The sequence below is a fragment of the Ailuropoda melanoleuca genome, chromosome 1 (assembly GCF_002007445.2).
Source record: "Ailuropoda melanoleuca isolate Jingjing chromosome 1, ASM200744v2, whole genome shotgun sequence".
NCBI lineage: Eukaryota > Metazoa > Chordata > Mammalia > Carnivora > Ursidae > Ailuropoda > Ailuropoda melanoleuca.
In genome coordinates, this window is record NC_048218.1 from 53,629,405 (window position 1) to 53,639,670 (window position 10,266).

Sequence of the window (10,266 nt, forward strand, 5' to 3'; positions counted from 1 at the left end):
GTGGGAACTACAGACACTATGAAGTGTTTGCGCTCCTTAGAGAGGAAGTCACCAAAGACCACTGTTCCTAACATGTTCCCTGGGTTTTCTTCTTTAAAATTTTTTAAATTTAAATTCAAGTTAGTTAACATGTAGTGTATTATTAGTTTCAGGGGTAGAATTTAGTGATTCATCAGTTGCATATAACACCTGGTGCTCATCACAAGAAGTGTCCTCCTTAATGCCCATCACCCAGTTACCCCCATCCCCCCACCCACCAACCTCCAGCAATCCTCAGTTTGTTTCCTATAGTTAAGAGTCACTTACTGTTTGCCTCCCTCTCTGTTTTTATATTATTTTATTTTTCCTTCCCTTGCCCAATGTTCATCTGTTTTGTTTCTTAAATTCCACATATGAGTGAAATCATATGGTATTTATTTTTCTCTGATTGACTTTTTCACTTAGCATAAAACACTCTAGCTCCATCCACATCATTACAAATGGCAAGATTTCATTCTTTTTGATAGCTGAGTAATATTCCATATGTATGTGTGTATATGGGTGTGTGTGTGTGTGTATGTGTATACACACACCACCTTGTTTGTATTCATTCATCCTTCAGACATCTGGGCTCTTTCCATGTTTTCGCTATTGTGGACATTGCTGCAATAAACATGGGGGTACGAATCACTATTTTTATATCCTTTGGATAAATACCTAGTAGTGCAATTGTTGAATTGTAGGGTAGTTCTATTTTTAACCTTTTGAGGAACTTCCATACTGTTTTCCAGAGTGGCTGCACCAGTTGCATTCCTACCAACAGTGTAAGAGAGTTCCTTTTTCTCCACATCCTCTCCAACATCTGTTACTTCTTGTGTTGTTAATTGTAGCCATTCTGACTGGTGTGAGGTGGTATCTCATTATAGTTCTGATGAGTTTTCTACTTTTTCTTCTCTTCTTCTTTTCTCCATTTCCTACTTTTCTCCTGGGATCATATAGAGCACTACTGGCCCCCACTACTTCCTGCCAGATAGTTTTCAGCAATTCACTGTCTCTTTCTGGCTAGAACTGAAGCATTTATTGGTCTGTTTGAGTGTATCAGACTGACCCTGGAGGACTGTTAGAACAGTGTTCACATAATATCACAGATGGTTCACCTTTTCCAGTGTTTGGGTTTGTACAGGTATTACTGTGCTGTGTGCTGGGAGGGAAGAGATAAATGGTAAAGGTGTTCCTGCTTTCCTAGTACTGAGCATAGCACTAGTAGACCAATGATTAAATATCAGAGAATGTAAAACTTTATTAGGGGATTTCCATTGAATGCTGGCAATGGTGATTTTCTGTTAATTTGCAGTGTTATTTCAAATACTGGTCATCTTTATGTCTTAACTAAATACTTTTAATAGGGAAGTCGAGATATTTTTAAGTGTTTTGCAAGACACCATTTTAAATGGTAACTTCATATAGTTTTATTTAAATTTAAAACAGTAATGTTATGTACAACATTTCCATTTATTCACCAAGTATGATAAGCTCTGTTCAGTAAGAGTGAAGTCACATTTTGGAGACAGTTGCTAATATAATACAAAAATAACTGGTTGGTCATGCTTACTATGTGTAGGTTCACAACCCTTTCAGGAGCTTTCCTGTTTAATCCAAAATCAGCCCTATATACAGAGAGCAGGGAGAGACCAAAAAGGTAGGCCACTGCAGGTTGGTAGGTGGCAATTTTAATACTAGCAAAGGGAGCTTACATATGAGATTTGTCCTGCACAGTGGCAAGAAGCATGGATCCCTACACCTGCCCTCCAAATCTTTAAAGCTTATAAAGAGGCCCTACCTGGACTCCATCATGTATACCGTGCAGGTATTTTCAACATCACATCACCATCTCAAGATTGTGTTGTTGGAGCAGCCTCTAGGAGGGGGAAAGGCAAGCAGAACCCAGTTCTGAAGACAGTGGAGTGAGGAAAGAGTCTCCTAGTGTCAGAGTCTAGCTCACAGGTCAATTGGCAGTCATGTCTTTTTGATCATGTTCCCCAATGCTATGTTTCAAAAAGGACAAAAACAATTCTTCCTGACATTTTGCCTTCTAAATATTTAATGTCATGCAAAAGTCCTACAGCAAAATATCAGTTGCAATGTTTTGTAAAAAGAAAACTCAGTATCTATGAAATTAGGTGGTTAGAAGGAGAAAAGGGACAGATATGGAGAAAACACATTAAAGTTTTATTTTTAAATTCCACTAGGGTCTATTTGAGTATAGTTTTTAGCTAGCTAAGGTTGTAACTGCTATTACAGGCAAAAAAGAAAATTAAAATGGAGAGCAGATTATGCCTCATAAAGATGTAAACAAGAAATGCCTAATAGGAAAGCTTTAACAGATAAAGTATCTCTAAATGTTCTTTTCATTGACCCTGTAAGAGTAATAGTACCACTATTATGGTGCACTAGCTAAGAGCAGACAACACTGTAGTGTAATACAGGGTAAGTTATTTAGCATCTCTGATTATCAGTTTTATCCTTTGCAAAATGCACAATCATAGGTTTGTAATAAGGATTAAATAAGGCAATGTTACAGCATGTGGTAGCACTTGGTGCCCAGTAAACACTAAAAAATGGGGTAGGTTTTTGTAAAAAAAAAATAAATTCTGTGTTTTAATATTCTGAGAAGTTTTTCTTTTTCTTTTTTTTTAAGATTTTATTCATTTGTGAGAGAGAGAGAGCATGAGTGGGGGTATGGGTAGAGGGAGAAGCAGACTCCTCATTGAGTGGGGAATCTGATGCAGGACTCAATCCCAGGGCTCTGGGATCATGACCTGAGCCAAAGGGAGAGGCTTAACTGACTGAGCCACCCAGCGCCCCCTGAGAAAGTTTTCTTTTCATGGATTTCAGTTTGTAGATTTAAATGTGTCTTCTTTTCTTTACCTTGCTAGCTCATGCTATGTGGATTACCTGTTCTTACTTCATCACTAGAACTAATAAGAGAAATGATGTGTTGATTAGATGGCAATGAGCTTTATATCCATAATTCCAAGAATACTGTGAGTGCATTATAAATATTTGTTGAATTAATTAATACCAAAAATTAAGCCAGCCCTTCTTTATTTATTAAAACCACATGAGTTTAACCTGTAGAATGTCTGGATAATGCTTAAGGACTACCAGTTATCTCTAAACCTCGCTCTTCAATATTAAATATAAATGAAAGCTATTGATGTAGATAATTTATCCATGCAATTATGAGTTGGGAATGTTTCCCTTGTTCCATAGGTAGGAAACAATTTAGACATTCTTCATGAAAAGATTACCTCCATTTTTCTTTAAATATTTGCAGTGGAGAGTATTACGCTCCTTATACCTCTGTCCAGTAGGTGATATTCAAGGCTCTGGGCTCATTGAGAAGTTTGAAGAATTATAACACATATTCCCCTGTCTCTAAAAGCTTATGAGACATTTGGAGGCATAAACTATAGGGCTGAAAAACTTCCAAAGCATTAATTGAATAATACNATTGTGGAAGACAAATTTTTGCGATTAAACTGATTGGGTTAAATGGAATCTTTTATGAAGATATGGATCACAATGTGCCTCCATGATATTTGACCTTTTAATTATCAAGCATATGCTGTGCTCAACTCTTGATGGACTGAGGGGAATTCACTACTTAAAATAGAACTCTCTCTTTTCATTTTGAGTGCTTATATGACAGTGCAATATAGAAAAACACCGATTCCTTTGATATTTGGACATAAGAGAAAGAGGGATTGGAAATCTTACCCTGTCAATAGTGGAGAAAAATTTTGTAGTTTGGGGGAGGTCGGGGGGAGCATTTAANACCCAAACTCAACAGATGGAAGAGATAGGGTTGAACAAAGAAGATTTTATAAAGAAATTGACACTCAAGTTGGGCTTTGAGGGAAGGGTAGCCTTTGTCTATAGAGGTAAAGGTAAATGAGAAGAGGAGAGACAGTGAACAAAATAGAGGAAGCAGGAATGGGAATGGTACATTCAGTGTTCTTGAAGTTATTATAAATCTCTTTTCTGTTTAAAATGAGCATTGTTTATTCTTACATGAAGTTTGTTATCAGTGAGCATATCTTAATTTGATGGTGTTTCTGGAAGTGATATGGATATATTGCCACTAAAATATGTTAGGAGGGAAAAACATGATAATGCATGTGAAATAGCCAAAACTAGAATTCAGGCATGACCAGAGACTCAGTATAATATTTTCCCTTCAGGTTTTCCTTCTTATCTTTGGTTTGGGTTGTATTTATGACTTTTATCCTCCNGATTTTGATACTCTCCTCTAAACCTGACCCTACTGGCAAGTTGTTCATAAAATCCATAGCACAGTTTCTCCCAGACATTGCACTGGGGATCAAATCGCATTTCAATTNCCTGTAGTCTTTCAGTGGAAATCCACGTATTTAAACCATACCAGAAAAATAAAACTAGAGGTGATTCCCATTAAGGGGGNCATTGAGGGGATTTAGAGGTTGGGTTCTCTTGGAAGCAGATTTTGATGTGAAAGGAAGACTGGAAAAAGTTTGTTAGGAAATGCTCTTAGAATCAACATCTGTGAAAGAGAAGGCAAAGAAGCAGGGTTCAGCTGAGGGAGAACTTCAGTCTTGATGCAGGCTTACTGAATGTCCCAGCTAACCCCGGGGTTGTTCTAAGGGGGGTGACATTTCTTAGTTAACGCATGTGGTGATGTGGTGAAGGGCCAGGAAGGAGTGGGATTGGGGTTGAGACAGCTTTCTGTAGCTGAGGGCAATTTCTTGAGAGGGCCGAGACCTCCGAGCTGTTAGCACTGTTCCCGTTTTTGAGGAGTAAGTCATTAGTCCTGAGGACGGTCTGGCCAGCACGTCAAAGCATCTCCTGCAGGAGGCAAAGCCATTTTGTGGGGATCTGGATGGCAAAAGCGTTGTTTTGTCTGGATGCAGATTGAGGCAATGTGTGGATCATCCAGGCGATGTCGCCAGTGCTGTCTCCAAGGGCCACTACCACTTCACTGGAATAAAGAGGAGCTGCGGGGCCTGTGTTAGTTGGGCTAACCACAATCCACCTTCCACAATCCGATGAAGTGGCCCAACACGGCATTTTATTTTCTCACTGTTCTGGAGGCAAGATCGGGTTTTTCTGGTGAGAGCTCTCTGGCTTGCAGCTGGTGGCCACTTTCTCACTATGTCCTCATGTGCCTTTCCTTACGACCTCATTTAAAATTAATCACTTCCTTAGAGGCCCCCTCTCCAAATAAAGCCACACTGGGAGTTAGGGTTTCAATGTATAAACTTAGTCATGATGGGAAGGGGGCACAAACATCCATAACAGGGCAAGTTCGCTCAGATTTTCATATATATTTCCTTATGACACTGGAGAAATATAAATTACAAATGATTTTTGCTCCCCTGAAGAAGTGGGTTTTTTGTTTATTTTTTTAACCTTGAGTGAGAAACAAATAGTTAAGCAACAAAAAATAATAGTACTCCCCCACTTTCATCAATCTCTTATAAGTTTTTCCTATATTGCCCTTTGAAAACTGCCTAGAGTGGTTTGTTATTAATATTAAATATTACAAATATTAATTATCATTCATTTACTCAATAAGTATATTTTAAGTGACTACTGTGGACTCCATGCAATTTATATTTAATTTACCACCCATCCTCATTCAAAATTACTGACATACCTTATGAAAATTAGAACAGTCTCAAGTAGTTATTATGTTTAATTTTTAATTTAAAGTGAACTTTTATTAATGCCAGCATTAAAAAGTTTTTTTGTTATGTATAACACGAAAATTCCTAGAGTTATAGTTAGAAATAACAGTAATTTGATTTGCTTTTCAGAGATGGGGGATAGGTTACAAAACACTTAGTTGAATTGATTGATGATTGTGGAAGACAAATTTTTGCGATTAAACTGATTGGGTTAAATGGAATCTTTTATGAAGATATGGATCACAATGTGCCTCCATGATATTTGACCTTTTAATTATCAAGCATATGCTGTGCTCAACTCTTGATGGACTGAGGGGAATTCACTACTTAAAATAGAACTCTCTCTTTTCATTTTGAGTGCTTATATGACAGTGCAATATAGAAAAACACCGATTCCTTTGATATTTGGACATAAGAGAAAGAGGGATTGGAAATCTTACCCTGTCAATAGTGGAGAAAAATTTTGTAGTTTGGGGGAGGTCGGGGGGAGCATTTAGATAGTGGATGGGGAACTGAGATGAGGAAGTACAGAAAAAATTTTTACACTACAAAAGTCTGAGTATATACTGAGCCTTCCATGTCCTATTTGACTTTACTTCCTCTTTTGTGTTTAGCGATTTATAGATAATGATAGATAAGATTTTGATACTCTCCTCTAAACCTGACCCTACTGGCAAGTTGTTCATAAAATCCATAGCACAGTTTCTCCCAGACATTGCACTGGGGATCAAATCGCATTTCAATTTTTTGTTTCTGGAATATTTCCGCTGGAGGGTAGAGAAAAATTCCATTGTTCTCTTCTGTGACAGCTTTATGTGTTCTGTAGAGGCTGACGAGCGGTAGAATTTCTTTTCTTCTCTTTCTTCATTTCTTCATATGCCAACTTTTAAAAATTCATGGTTGAAATATGTGACTTGTCACGTCCAGGCACTGACAATATCCTCCTATTGAATGTGGGACGCATCTCGTCATACTTCTTAAATGGATTCTGACCCAAAGGATAAAACAGTCACTTAAGTTCATCTTTTGTGAAGTTCATATGAGCTAGTTGGAATTCAGTCCTGCTGAGGGCGTTTGACATACATCATCAGTTATAAGCACTCATCTTTGTTTGTGGTGTAAATGGATATTTGGAAAACCATGTTATGCGGTTATATTTATATATCAATATATTTATATACATTCTTTCAAGTAATGTGTCAGTGGCACATTGCCTGGTCAAGGGCTAAAATCTGTGAAACAACTACAACACAAAGAAATTACTTGGAGCAGGAATAATAAGGAAGATTCACAGAAGACATAGATTATGAGTAAATCCTTAAACAATAGGAGTATTTATCCTGAAATTGAAGCCACAAACAAGTGTGGGAGCAGGACTAATTAGACTATATTTTGAAAACTATGGGAAGGTGGGTCTAATTCTAAATTGTCCAAGGGCAGTGCATAGAAAGCAGACTGATCTTTTACTGGTTCATCATTTTACCTCCGATACCTAGCATCAAGTAGGTTCCCAAGAGATATTTGTTGAAAGAATGCAAAAATGTAAATTCAAGTAAGTGAAAAAGCCAGAGGTAAGGCTGGGTGGGTCAGGATTATCTTCTGACCACCTTTAGGTAAATATTTGACTTTGTTAAGGGAGTTTTGTATGTCATTTCATTCAACTGACCACTTGCCCTTTTCTGCCTGACAGCCAGATATACTAGTGACTTGATGTTCAATCCCCTTTTCATCTACAATCTTACAGCCTCAAGCAGATAATGCCATTTTGCCATGATGAGAATCATGTACAAACTAGTGTTTTCTTCATCTGAGCTTCTGAGTGTGAGAGGTTACTGATATCTACAGCTTAGAGAAAAATCCAAAAAAGAAGCTGAAAAGACATGAGGGAAGAAAGTTCCCACCAAGCAAGACATTTTCTATTGGCCTGTGCTTTACACATCTTCTCAGCACACACGTGCTTAGAAGGCAAATTGTTGCTTCATTAGGAGAGTTTTGTTAGCTAGGAAGACACCCAAGCAGGTCAATAGAAATATATTGTGAGCTGACTGGTACTTTCACCCCATCTGACTTTCATACCCAAAACAAGTGTGGAAGTAGATTTGACATTGTGTGATTCCGGTGAAACAGTCAGAAAATATTACACCTGCCTTAATCTTTGTTAAAAGTTTAGAACAGACCAGAGGAAGATTACTTTAATGGATTTTTAACTGTTCCCTACCTATATGTGTGACCTACTCTAATTCTTTCCCCATAGTGTTGTCAGATGCACGGTTGGAAAAGAGGAACCTTGATCACATTGGCCCTACTTGAAATCCTTCGACATACCCTGTGGCCTTCAGTGTAACATTCAGTCATTAAGATCGAGTACAAAATTCATCAGGCACCCCACATTACCCTACCCTCCTTTCCTTTAATGAGCATTTATTGAGTGCCTACTGTGTGTCTGGACCTGGGCTCATTGCCAGGATCTGACCACAAGTAAGGAATATAGACCTATGGGATCATTTCCCCCTACTTCTTAGCCCTAATCTCAAGGATATTTAAACAGACCCTTTTGCCTTTTTGAATAATAATCTTTGTTTCCACCTCTCCTCCTCCCTACTTTTTGCTTGATTCATACTTGTTCTTAAAAATCTGACCAGGCCCCTGCCCACCTGTCCCTCTCTGGGACCCGCAGGCCAGATGCACACACTCTGCATTGCCACATTGTGTTTTGCTCTTTAATAGCTCTTGTGTGATGGGCTTTTCTCTGAGAGGAAAGCCTGTTTTTCATCTTATCCCCAGCAACTTGCACAATGCCTGCCACACAGTAGGTACTTAATAAACTTTAGGTTCCCTCTTCTTTTATCTTAGAGGTTATCCCTTTTATGATCAAATCTTGTTTTTCAGAGGATTACTTTGATGATGTGGATTTTAATCATTCCTGTGGCAAACATTTCTTGAGAATCTGCTATGTGTCAGTCATTACTTTAGGCACATTTCACTCTCCATTTCTTCAGCGACAATGGTGTTGAAGAAACAGCAGCTCAGCTGTGATATTGTCAGTCTTACATCTTGGCAGAAATACTTCTCAGATTCAGATCCACATGACTCCAAAACCCATGCTCTTTTTTTATGCCCTGCATTTTCATCTGGGATACAGAGAATATCCTGTACATTTTATGTTGCAACTAAGAATATCCTGCAGTTTAAATTCTGTCATAATAAACTCCGTAAGACCTCCAAGTTCACTTGTCACTTAATGAGCATATTGTTAAAAATCCCTTTTACAGTCAGGATCTGAACATAAGAAAACAGGCACTTAGGACTTCTTTTGTTTGTTTGTTAATTAATAATCAGATGGAAAAACAAAATCAGGCTTTGCAGCAGATGGATGAAGGAGAAAGGGGCAATGTGCTCTCAGCCCTTCTCTAAGCTCCCGGATCAAATGCACCAGGAGCTGGTTTGTTGAGAGAAGCTGTTTCGTTTCTCTCCTCAATCACTCTACTAATGGGGGTCTATAGGGAAAGATTTCCACAAGAATGGATGAGGAGGGGCTGAGACAAACATAGAAAAGAGTTAAGCTATGGCTTAACTTAAATTTGCCGATGTTTGTGCAGCAGATTAAAGATGGCTACAAATTTTGACATTCTTCCCATAGAGAAATGAGGTTTATTTCTCCTTCCCCTGAATTTGAGCAGACTCTGGTTGCTTTGACTGATATGACATAGTAGAAGGGATACCCCCTCACCTCTGTGCTCTCTGTTGCCATTTTATTTTCATCTCAATCAGCATTTCTTTTGTATGTCAGGGAAAGTGGATGTTTTAGGTATTTTATAGCAGGATGAATAATTTCCTCTTTAGGATTTGAAACGCTTAACAGGTGGATGATGTAACGTGTATAGTCTATTGCCCCTCTCCAGCCTGTCCTGTCCCTGTCTGCGGCAGCTTAGTGAAGTGATACAGCTTGAGTTTTTATATGGTATAATTTTTAAAGGATTGCTTTGTATTTTTAACATAATAATGTAATTATGGCCATATAACATATTTTATTCTTCCTCTTTACACTTAACATTTTATTATACCCTAAACATTTTCGTACTTCCCATAAACTTAGAATGAACCAAAGGTATATAATATTAACTTTTTTCCTTATAAAATTAACATAAATCCATTAAAAAATTACAAAGTAGAGGAAAGAAAACAAAATTCCAACACTGTCTTTTTTTATAAAGACTTTATTTACTTATTTATTTATTTGTTTGAGAGAGAGTAAGAGAAAGTTCGAGCAGGGGGAAGGAGAGAGGGAGAGAACCCTGAGTGGACTCTTCACTGAGTGTGGAACCTGATGCAGGGCTTGGTCCCATGTCCCGAGATCATGACCTGAGCCAAAATCAAGAGTTGGATGCCCAACTGACAAAGCCACCCAGGCCTCCGAACACTGTCTTTTTTAATGCAATATAGATATCTTTGTGTCCATTTACTTTGCACCAGAAATTGTAAGTATATGGATAAGTATCCATAATTTTATTTAATTCTTATTTAAATATTTCTTAAATATTTAATATTTAATACACTTAAA